This window comes from Heloderma suspectum, chromosome 1 (genome assembly GCF_057233095.1).
Source record: "Heloderma suspectum isolate Gila_16-S chromosome 1, 16-S_ref, whole genome shotgun sequence".
Lineage (NCBI taxonomy): Eukaryota > Metazoa > Chordata > Lepidosauria > Squamata > Helodermatidae > Heloderma > Heloderma suspectum.
This window is the reverse complement of record NC_139458.1, coordinates 130,289,437-130,302,342: the sequence shown is the minus strand read 5'-3', so window position 1 is coordinate 130,302,342 and position 12,906 is coordinate 130,289,437.

Sequence of the window (12,906 nt, the reverse complement as noted above, 5' to 3'; positions counted from 1 at the left end):
AGGGTGGCAGGTAGCTTGTCAACCACCCCAACCACCCATTCTCACCAGGTTCACAGATAATAAGAAGCTATGGCACACCCCCACTATTCAAAATGGCAGCCACCTCCATGATGAGGAAACCTGGTGGGGAAATTCACCTATGGTGGCTTCTTACTATGTGCAAACTGGGGCAGAGAGAAAAATGAGCTACAGCAGCTGAGTGCAGGGCAGCTTTCTGAGGATCTGATGTGAGGAAGTGGATCTGCTACCTGGTACGAATTCTTGTTGCTTGCCTCCACCTGTGCTCTACTTGTATATTTGGCTTTTCATGTGCAAGCCTATGCATGACTACATAGAAGACCCACTGAGTTCCATGAGTCCCGGGTAAGTGTGTGTGTGTGTAGCCACAGTTACATAACAAACTAAAGCAAGAATCATTTTGAGCCTCGTGTGTGAAAACAATCTTGGTGTTCTATATTCAAAAAATTGTTCCAGTCATTCCTTACTCAAGGTATCGGTTATTAGAGAAGTCTCTATTACAACAGGTGATAAGAACGTAAGAGCCATGTTAGATCAGACAAAAGCCCTATGTAGACACAGTGGCCAACCGCCCAATAGCCGAATAGTTCACAATTTTTGTGAACCGCCCAGAGAGCTTCAGCTATTGGGCAGTATAGAAATGAAATAAATAAATAAACCAAATGCCCAAGAGAAGCCTACAAGTAGGACATGAGTGCAATAGCACCTTCTCATTCATGTTCCCCAGCAACTGGTATTCAGAGAGAAATGGTGAGGCAAAGTTACATCCAGGACCAAGTGTAGGCCATAATTATGTTGCATGAGCATGGCTTCAGATATTTAGGCCTGAATTCAGCATCCTGATAATCTAATTCAGCTTTCCCCAACCTGGTGCCCTTCAGCTGTGTTGGACTACATTTCTTAGCATCCCCCAGTAGCATGACCAATGGCTGTCCTGGTTGGGGGTGATGGAAGTTGTAGTCCAACACATCTAGAGGGCGCTAGGTTAGGGAAGGCTGGCCTATTGTATTTGTTTCTTTGTAAGCCAACAGGTTCCCAACCTTGTATGAGCCATGATGCCTGGTGAAATTCCATGCTCTGGACTGAAGCCAAGTAGGATTCCCAGAAGTCAGGGTACAAGACTTAAGTGCCCTGCGTAGCTCCTTCGCACCACCTTCCCCATGGGTAATAGAAGCAGAACAACGTCTGCAAAATAAACACATGGACACACTTTTGTCTTAATGAAACACTTCACATACAGATCTCAAAATTCAGCTTTTCTTGGTGCAGAATTTGGATTATTTATTTTTACTGCAGAGCATCTATGGCCCAAAGTGAACTCCATCCCAGCATGCCCCATTGCTTGATACAGCAGGGCACAACAAAGCTGTCTGGCCCTGTCTGAAAAGGCAATGGCTAGGAGTAGACGTGGATCTGTGACATACTCTTATCTGAATTTGCTGCATGTGCGCCACAGCGCTCTGTGTTGCCCTGCCCTGAGCTGGCCTCCAATGGGTTGTTTGCCTGCTGTGGTAGCAGCTCTCTAGCTCAGCATCTATCAGTGTCCTTGGTTTTAAAGTTTATGTTTATTATCACCCTATTTTGTAAGTTTTCTTGGCATGCCTCTACTGACGGGTAAGAGTTAGCAAAGGAAGGACACAGAAGGAAGAAACAGGGGGAGGAAAATAATGACACCTGGAGTAAGAAGATGCCAAGGAAGATGGTAGCAGAAAGGATGTGATGAGAGCAAAACCTGAAAGAGGCAAAACAGGAGGAGGGAGATAACTGGCTCATGTCACAAAGGGGAGACCTTGGAAAAGGAAGACTAAACATTAAAGAAGGGGAGGGGCCCAGCGCTCTGAGATCCAGGCAGTTGCTTTCTCACAAGGGGAGGGATAAAATCCTTTGCTAATCTTGGCACATCAAATTCCCAAACATGTAGCACGTTCCAACTTGTTCAAACAGTTTGGGAAGAATGTACAGCTTTTCAGTCACACCACCATGTTAAAACCAAAAGTGCAGTACTGATCTTAACCATACTGTAGTGTTGTAAGTTGGGGAGGCAGGGTTAGTCTGGATGGTCATTTGGGATCCTTTCCAACTCTGTGATTCTTGAATCTAAGATTTCTGTGAGCAGAGCCTCTTAGGACCTCACAAAAGATGTTGGTGGCCCCAAGATGGCATAGATAACGGGCAGAGATGACTCATCACTATTTCTCCTGCCTCTCCACTAGGCTGGCAGAGCAGTCAAGCCAGGTCTGCAGGAAACCAGAGGACATGACTGCAGTTTTGAATAAGTCTGAAACAGATATAGAGAGCTGAGTTGCCCTCTGCAAGAATCCTGTGTTGCTGGTGATTCCCCTAGAAACCTGACGGGAGAGCAGTATACTTGTTTTACTGTATATTACAAAATGCCATATGCCTGTATTAACCTCATTCAAAGGAAACCAAAACCTTGGGTATATATTTGCACCATTCGGAGAACTGGGGTACAAGGACATAACAATATGCATAACAATACACGTATAGATATAGATACAGATTTGCATACTGTTTTGTATTTAGTGATACATCATATGACATCTATAATTGCCATGCCAGATCCTCTACCCCACCCCACCCCAAACAGATTGAGCTCCAAGTGACCCTTCCTCTACAACCCAGGTCATGTGCAGCCTGACACATGGCTGTTCTGCACCGGAGCCAAACTTTGCACAATCAGAATGTAGCTGGCTGCTTTTTGCAGGCTGTGTAGGGTAGAGGTCATTGGCAAATAGGATAATACTGAAAAGAGTTTGTTTAGCTCAAAGAAAATTGTACCCTCTGCTTTATTGCCCTCTAGGATGCCTACCTCTTGTCCCACCTCTCCTCTCTCCATGCATACATTAAACAAGATCAAATCATGAGAGTTGCTAACGCTTCCTTTGAAGTGCTCTTTCTGGAGCATTTTCAGTCCCTTGTGTGCTGAGATTGAAACCAATGAAAAGGCTTGTATGGGCATCAAGAGGATCAGTCAGATCACTCCTGCTCGAAGAGCGCACTGTACATGTGGAAGATGAGGTGTTTCACACAAGAGACAATGGGAAACTGGTAAAGTATTTACGGTACCAAGGAACGTCAACACCAGCCAAGTTAATACTGATGATCAGCACTTTGCTCCTCTTGTAAGGGTGACTTTGATGGACCCACTCCAAGTCTCTTACTGGAATTAGATTGGTACTTCCCGTTTATCTGCCAAACCTTGAACTCATAAATGTGCAGTAAGGAGACATGGAAGTGTCCTGAAGAAGCCTAAGAGATTTCACAATCAAGGCACTACTAACAATATCAGTTCAACTGCTGGATTGCAAATTTTCCTTGGTCTTTAAGTCTATGACCCATAGCATCATGATGTTCTGGCATTACCTTTGACTATTATGCATAATTTCCAAGAAGGCTAGAACAGGGGTGGGCAGACTCCAGGTTTGCAGGATCTGCTTTGTTTTTTACTAGAACCCTGAGATCCACCAGCTGGAGTTAGGGGCAAAAGTCATACCCTCAGAATTGAAGAACTCTGAGCCCAGGAATTTGTTTTCAGTTCCCGAACTGAACTGTGCCCCCAGCTCTCTTCAGTTTAGCAGTGTAATTTGTGGGGAGGAGGGGTCATCACTTTGTGGTTGCTGTTGAACAATTGGGATACAGAAATCCTTGCCAATGTACTGCCAGTCACCTAGAGAACTACCAGTACATCCTGATCTACCTCCTGCCCACCCGTGGGCTAGAAAAAGCATTTGAAAGGGGGTGGACTGTCTGAGGTCATTGTACTGTGAACTTTGAATCGTTCTACTGTGTATGCATAGGCTTTCTTCTGCAGCTAGTTGGTGAACTGGTAAGAGTGCTGGAGCAACATACACCAAATGATCACATGCTTACTAGTTGGTGATGTGGTAAAGTGCATGAAATCAGATTGTAGTGAATGAAATGTTATTAGTTGCAAGAGGGACCTCAGCCTCCCAGAGGCAGTCTAGGAAGAAGAAACCTGGTTGTTGTTAGGTGCATGCTATTGTAAGATCAATGACTGCAGTTGGAGGGTCTAGGCCTCAGCTGTGTTTTATATTCAAATAAATTGTTTCAGTCATTCCTTACTCAAGGTGTCTATTATTAGAGGAGTCTCTATTACAGCAGATGATAAGAACATAAGAGCCATGTTAGATCAGACAAAAGCCCTATGTAGTCCGCCATTCTGTCCACACAGTGGCCAACCAGATGCCCAAGAGAAGCCTACAAGTGGGACATGAGTGCAATAGCACCCTCCCACTCATGTTCCACAGCAACTGGTATTCAGACACATATGACTAGTAGCCACTAATATATCCTTATCCTCCATAAAGAGTAATCTCTGGAACACTGCAAAATTCACCTCTTAACTATTGTTCATGGTATTATATCAAATCACACATGGTTGTTGTTTTTTAAGACCCATTTAAAAATCTTGTTATGTTTCAGGCAATTGAAGGAGCCAGGTGTGTGTTAAATATGGAGGATCTCAATGTTAGGCCTGTTGTTTGCATTTAAAAATCTCAATAGAAACCATCAAGAAAGTCATGCCACCAACATGGAACCATATAAATGATGTAAGATGACAAACATATACACTCTGCTCCAGCTGTGGGTGTGGAAGCAGTAGTCTGAGTATGTATTCCTAGCTGGATGAGGAATCACACATGCAAATGGGAGCTATGATTCTTCAGCCCAACACAAGAACTAGGGCTGTGCGCCTGTAGCCATGTCAAATAGCCTGCAATAGCACTAGTAAGTAATTTGGTAGGGGGAGCAGAGGTATGGATGTAGCGTTCCCACTGCTGAACACCTAAGAACGTAAGAAGAGCCCTGCTGGATCACACCAAAGGCCTATCTAATCCAGCATTCTGTTTGCACAGTGGCTAAATCAGCTGCCTATGCCCACAACAGAACAAAAATGCAATATGACCCTCCCACCCATGTTCCACAGCAACTGGCATACAGAGGCATATAGCCTCTGACACTGGAGGCAATATATAGCTATCATGAGCAGTAGCCATTGATAGCCTTATTCTCCATGAATTTGTCTGATACCCTCTTAAAGCTGCTGATGCTGATAAATGCAATTATTATGACAGATGTAATAACAGCATTTATTATTAGCGATGGGCAAACTCCCCTCCATTTAATTAGGAGCAGCCTCACTGATACAAGCTATTTTCCAGACAGATTGGAAAATAGATCATTTTTTTTAATGAGCTCAACAGGTCTGGTGTTAGTATCTGGCATCCTTGGGAAGTGGGCAGTGCCCGGGCAGCGCCCACCACTGATGCCTACCCTGGCCCCCTTTTCAACATTCTTCCTGGCCTGCACTCTGACTGGCACCAGGCAGGTGGGTCTGGCCACAACCATTTTAATTTCCCACAATGCCCTGACATTGTTACTGTTACTCCTGTTACTCTGGAGCACTGTGGGAAATTAAAATGGTAGCTAGACTCAGCCTCCTGATACCTCTCAGAGCTCTGCTTACGTCACAAACGACCCTGATGTGCTCTCGCTCCACACTAAATCACCTGTGTAGATTGGGCCTTCGTTAAAATTTAGTCTGAATACAACTGAGGGGGTTGTGTGTGTCAAAGATGTAAAAACTGCAGAGTGTCAGCCTAGTGACTTTTACTTACAATTAATAGATCTATCCCTCCACCCTGCCGAATTATATCCAGGGATGCCCTTGATGTGGAAGAACCTATGGCGTGGATGGGATCCTCCCTGATCTTTCCCAGATCAGCTCTTGCCTTGTTACTGCACCAGGAAACAGCGTTCTGGAGTTCTGAACCTGCCCCTTTGACTTAGTTCAGTAGGGTGGGGGTGAGGACTCTGTGTCCCTTGAATTGATTGACGGTGCTTGGGAACAGTGGAATGACCTGTTATCTGCTTATTTCCCTGGCTTCATTCACTCAGGAATCCATGAGTCCATGTGGCTTTGTTCCATCTCTTTCCTTCCCCCAGCTTGACTGTGATGAGCAGAAGTGCTACCAACTAAACAATTAGCCTTAATTACATTCTGGAAGGGGTGGGTTGTCTGTTTTTTGTTTTTTTGCCTTAATTACATTACCGAACTTTTTTTTACCAAAAAAAAGAAAGAGTAAGTGGTGGCAACAGCAGTGTTGCAATTCAGCTCAGACCAGTTACAACCTACCAATGAGGATTTACAATGAAAACCACAGTGAGGTGGTGTCTACTCTGCTAAAAAACCCAAACTCTGTACCAAGAAAAGCAGAACTTCAAGGGCAAACTAGAAGTGAAAGGGGGAGCCACATTTGTTTATTCACATGTCTGCTCCATTCATGTTTCAAGCTTGAATGTGTCTAATTTTTACAACAAAAGGTGTGCTCGTGTGAGGGGAAGAAGTGACTGGATCCACACTCCATCACTGCAAGCACTTTTCTCTCAGGCTGGTTCTAGTTTTGGAAGTGACCCAGGCTGGTGAGAAAAGTGCTTGATGCAATGGAATGTGGGGAGGAAGGTGGTAGTGACAGGGTGAAAGTTCAGCTTTGCTCACTGCACTTTTGTTGTAAAAAATTACACACACACACACACACCCCTTGCTTTTTACATGAATTGGGGACAGATGCGAACAACAAACTTAGCTGCCCTGTCACAGCTAGTGACCATAAGTTACAGAGTTTGAAATGCAGACTTCTCCTATCAGAAAAGAATAGTAAGCATATGCTGGTGCATTGTTGAAAGCTAAGGAAGTATAGGGAGGAATGGCAAGCTTCTATAACATCAGGCTGCTAGTAAAAATTCAGGTACCATTTCGTTTCTGAGCTTCATGGCCAGAGCTTCTATTTTCAAACTACGGTCATGAGGGCTAGAAACGTAAAACTATTTTATAGTAAAATGGCAGTTCCCCAAACTCTGCAAAGTTAAGGGGTGGCTGTTCAACATACCCCTTTGGTTAAACCCTGAATGCTAATTAAAAAATAAAATAAGTATTTTTGGTTTTTGGTAATAACAAAGGAACAAGAAGAAACAATACAACAAAATATTGCCAGGAAGCCATCAGTTCATCAGTTCCATTGTGGAGATCCAATTATCTTCATATGATCAGTTAATGTTGAAAAGTTCTGCATGACAAGATACAAAGTTCCGGTCATGTCAGACGACATCCTTCCAAAACCTGAGATAAGTTGGTGGATTGTGCAGTGAAGATGCTTTTTAGCATAAACAATAACATTTAATGCTAACTTTCACCAAAACATTATGGGGGGAAATGGTAGAGAGAGGATGGAGTCTGGATTTGGAAACATTAATTCAGCTCAGTCACATTGTCTTCATATTGTACATACATAGGAATGATTATCTCACAGCATCAAAGAAGACAATTACTATTGTTCAATAGCTAGCAAACGGGTTCAGCAAATTAATACATCTTATAGAATGAATTGTTTCAGGGGCGGGAGGGATATGCTGTGCCACTTCCGAACTGTGCAAACAGTGTTTTCAAGGAACTTTCTTCCCCACCCACTCACTAGCAGCCTTCAGGAGTACACTCTACTAGCATGCCACTTCATAGACTGTTTGCTTTAGTAGCTCTTACTCAAGGCCTTTATCTTGGGTTCTTGTTTGTGCAGCTTGTGCAGAGCCAAGTCCTTCAATGCCAATTCCTCCAAATTAGTGCAGCTCATTTGAGCACAGTGGTCTGTTGGATGATTTACAGGCTTACTGCTCAGGGGCCAACTTTCTATCAGAACTTGTTATTTTTAGAGCACATGTATGAAAACATCCAACAATTGGTGCAAGGACTTCTGAAAACTGCAGATCTGACACAAGGTAGACCCGTGGTCTTCACTTTTTCAGATTCAGGAACTGTTTTCAACATTAAATTAACATTTTTAATTTTTTACAATTCTTCTATTTTTCTTTTTCTCCTCCCTCTCTCTCAAACTTCTGGCTGCTTCCCTCCTCATCTGCAGCCTAGCCAGAATTTTGGCAAAAGAGGCCAATGTGCAGATGCCTAGAAACAGCTATTTAAAATCTCCCCTCCCCGCCATGAATTATTTATTTATTTATTTATTTATTGCATTTATACCCCGCCTTTTTTCCTCTTGCAAGGAACCCAAGGCGGCTGACATTATCCTCCCCCTCTCCATTTTATCCTCACAACAACAACCCTGTGAGGTGGGTTGGGCTGAGAGTCTGTGGCTGGCCCAAAGTCACCCAGTGAGCTTCCATGGCCGAGTGGGGACTAGAACCCAGATCTCCCAGCTCCTAGTCCAACACTCTCTGCTTCTTCCCTGACAATCAGCAGGCATGGGGGTGGGGTGAAATAGAGGAAATGGTGACAGAAGCGTGCCTGGTGCAATGCGCCCTAGATCAGGTTGCATCCCCTTCGTGGGTCATGAGCCACCAGCCGGAAACCAGTGGTGCATACAACAGTGAAAACCACAGTGAGGGTTGCATCTACTCATTGTGCTTAAAAATAAAAATTCAGATTCTACACTAAGAAAATTAGCAACCCAAATAAATGATGTCAATTACAAATGGTCTAAATTTCCTTAGTTTGCATAATATATGCAAAATAATAAGAATATTCCTTCTAATCATGGGGAGGGTCAAGGAGCTGTACAGCATACCCCTGCAGAGGGCACTGTCATAAAAATGCTGGCAGGAGCACTCCCATTAACAACCAGACTCCCCACTACAAAGGTTGGGCGAAATCCAACTGCACGTAGAAAGACACGAGTGGGAAAGATTTGACCTTGCATTTTACATGCCAGTTCGTCGGATTAAGAAATGTTTTGACCAAGGCCAAATATCATTCTCAACTGACTCAGTCCTCCTTGAATTAATTTGATCTTAAACTATGCTAACAGACACAACAAAGTCTTTCAAATGTTGGGAGAGGAGATACCAGCTTCCTAATAATGGGAGTGATGTACGGAAAATGCCAGTGTGATGTTGTGACGAGAGTCTGGGACCTGGTCAGAATTAGACGTTATGCACTCTCATCATATTTCCAACCCTCCCCCCACCCCCACTTCTGTACTGCAAAGATGCAATAGGAGTGGAGGTCTGATATGTAGCAGGGAAGCTGCGGATGGGGGAGAGGGCTGCTTAGCCATTTTCCCCATCTGCCACTTCCCCTGTACAACTCCCTTACCCCCAGCAGAGATTCCAGACTCGAGTTTCCACTGCAAAAATAAATACTTCCTCTCAACCGCCACTTCTCTCCTGCAAATTGCTCCCCCCTCCTCCAGTTCCACATTGAAGTGAAGAAGTGGTGGTTGGGGATTGGAAACTGGTTCTGTAGTGTAGGTCTGGCTTCAGCCATGAACATCCTGGGTAACTCAGACACTACCTCTCAGGCTAACCTACCTCACAGGATTTATGGGAGGTTAAAACCGGGGAAAACCTAGGGCTGGATCAAGGCTATGATGGGCGTCTGGGTCTAGTCGTCTGCAGTGGGCCCCCTACTCTGCCCCAATGCTGAACTCACACACAACACTTGTGCGGGAACAATCAACAATGTACAACAGTTACTACATATTTTAGTGGAAATCCTCTTCTTTGCTTTTCTGGAAGCAAAAGACTAATATCTCTTCTATGATAGAGAACTCAAATATGAATACAAGCTTCCCCCTTTACAGCATATAGACACAGAAAACAAACGCACAATGAATCTCTCTCTCTCTCTCTCTCTCTCTCTCATTCTCTGGGCTGGTTCACAAGTAACAATAAGCCACCCTGCAAATAAGCTACAGCGGGTCGGTTGTTCACTTGCTAACTCACATTACTCCTGACAGATGACCAGGTGCTCTGCAACTTGCTGTGGCTTTTTTCCGCCTTAGTCCTCCCGCCCACTTTGGGCACATATTCCATGGGCTTCTGCAGCACAGCCTCAGCAGCCTACTCTGCTACTGTGCTAATGATGCATTTGCACACATTAGCGGAGCAGAGGGGTTTTGGGTAGATTTTTTTCACCTTTGGAGAGAGATGTGCAAATTTAACATTATTTTTTTCACCTTTGGGGAGATTTGCGCAAATTCAACTTAAAAAAAATATAACTTTGGGGGAGATTTGCATAAATCCACTAAAGCACAGTAACTATTCCTAATAATAACCCTACAACAGCCCTTGGGTTATTTGAGAGTTGTTGCCCTCTCAGACAAGCCATGCCTCCTGAGTTCAGTTGACACGACAAGGCGCACCCAGGTGGGTAATTAGGGTAATGGTCCCCAGCACATGCCGGGGATTAAAACAAGCCACTGTGGCTTATTTAAGCTCTTGGAGGAAAGGCAAAACATAAATGTAATAAAATAAATAATTTTATACTAGAAAAACATAATTATCTTACACGATGTGCACAATAAGCCTCCCTAGCATGTAAAATGGCTGGCTGTGCCTGTGTACTAGAGACAAGATGCATCCATTACCCCCCTTGGAAATGTATGTTTTAGAGACCCTGGGGAGAGAGCCTGAAGTCTGACACTGCCTCTTACAACTCATATTAAACATTAAAAATGTGAGGAACACCCTCTTCTCATATGCCCCGCCCATATACCTCCATCTTCTGCATGAACATCAACTCAAAGAAACTTTATTAATAGCAATAACAACAAAGAATCTTATGGCACATTAAAGGCTTACACAGGTACGCTGGCATAAGCTTTTGTGGACTACAGCCCACTTCATCAGACATGTGGAGGAGTATTATCAGGTGTTTCAGACTTATATACAGTACATGCAGGGTGTGCATGTGTGGAGCGGGACAGTCGTAAACAGGGAGGTGCCACAAGACTCTTCGTTGTTTTTTCTCCAATAGACTAAAATGGCTACCCTCTGGTGTTTATTAATGGCAGCACAACCTATACATGTCTACTCAGAAGTAAGCATCACTGTGTTCAATGGGTTTTACAGCTAGGGGTGTGTGTATAGGATTGCAGCCTTACAGTACAAGCCTCAGCATTGTTGTTGTTGTTGTTAGGATAAGAACATAAGAAAAGCCCTGCTGGATCAGACCAAAGATCCATCTAGTCCAGCATTTTGTTCACACAGTGGCCAGCCAGCTGTAGACTGGAAACTCACAAGCAGGATCAATTAGAGAGTTACAAAATAATCTGCAGGTTTTGTAGTCTCTAGGCTGGATGTTATGTTAAACAAAAATAGCCTCTGAGAGGGTAGGTGGGTTTGGGCTTGGTAGAATTTTCTACAGAATTCTACAAAAATGTAGAAAATGTAATTTCAGAATTAAAATGGAAACTTTTCTTTCATGAGTTGTAAGAATGTCTGTGAGAGGTGGGGTCATAGTATGTGTATGGAAGGGGGGCTCATGTTACAGGTTTGTACTGGGCACAAAAAAATGATGCTTAGGTCCTGGCGGGCTTACCTGGCAGCAGCGGGCTTAGTATATAAATGCTTGGAATTTTAAAATCTTTTTTTTTAAAGCATGTTTATTCACCCTACTAAAACCACCTCACCCTTTGGACCACTCCCAGTCCCAACACACATCCAGCCCAGGCTAGCCTCTAAAGTGGTGATGAAATGAGTGGATAGCTGTAGTGCTAATCTTCCTCTTGGTCTTGCCTTGGAGGGGCGGGGGGACGGGCAGAAGAAAGCCTAGAGTCAAAGCAGCCTGGGAGTGGGGAGGTGGCTTTGGCGGGGCGTAAGCCAGGGCGTAAGCCAGGAAGAGGAGATATCTTTAATTATAGGCCAGGGTGGGAAGAGCAGACCGAGCTATTCCAAGCCAAATTATCATGGCAGAAAAACTGATGCTAAATTATAGTCAGTCACACTACATTGTGTTTATGCAAACTTCTCTTCCACCATGTCTGTCTTATCTCTGTATTTATGGAGTCTACAGATCTTGTAAGTCTTGCAGGAGCCAACCAGAATTTGCAGCATTATAAGAGCAGAACAAACAACACTCCTCTGAAGTGAGCTGATGGCTGAGGCCCCCTTTTAAAGTCATACAGAGAGTCCAAGCCAGGAATGGTCTTAGAGACCCTCTTTAGGTCTCCTGATGCTGACGTGTGTGTGTGTGTGTGTGAGGGGGGGGGGACTAGAGCCTCCTAATATGCATACATTAAAAAACCCCAATCCATTTAAAAAAAGGGGGGGGGGAGTTAGGCTAGCACATATTTTCCTTCCCTGCTCCCTCATAAGGTAAAATAAAAGTGTCACTTTCCTGCTTTCTTCAGGCATGGCCAGGTCTATATAGAGTCCAACTCCTGCTTCCGACAGATCCATTCTTGGCCCCGCCTCTTGTCTGCAAAACCCAGGACTCCTGGAGGTTTCAGTCCATGTGCAATCTCTGCTTGTTCTAAAAATCAGTCCAGAGATCTTTGAAGAACCGCTGTCAACATTTTTCATTAGCATAGATCACTGGCAGGCTTTAGATGAGAGGAAAGGCCTTAAAAGTGTACACAACCATTCCATGTAAGCCCACTGCAGTGAGAGGTCCTCCCACCAACTTCCTGTCCAAGCACTTCCTGTTCTCTTACTAGATCCTGAGTCTCTCCACTTAGTTCTGTTACTTATGATACACTCTATCTCTGTGCTGCACCCATTTTCCACACAAACTTGTTTAGTCTACAAATGCCGTCTTTTTTCCCTCCATTGCCAACTCATTGTATTCCTGTGTTTTCTGTGTGAGTGGATGGCTGTGGTCTCCCAAACCTATTTTTTGCCATTTTTTACACATAAAACACAACTGCAGTGTCACCTGCCCAGTTTGGACTGGCAAAGCACTGCCAAGACTTTTCAAGGTTACTGTGCCTTTAATTAGACGTGTTCTTCTCTGGCAGGAATAGCTTCTCTGTCTCCAATTGGTTCCTGTTCAGTGTGGCTGGCATTTCCAGTCAATAACTGATGGATTGCCCTATAATTAAGTCAGTTTCTGTTCAC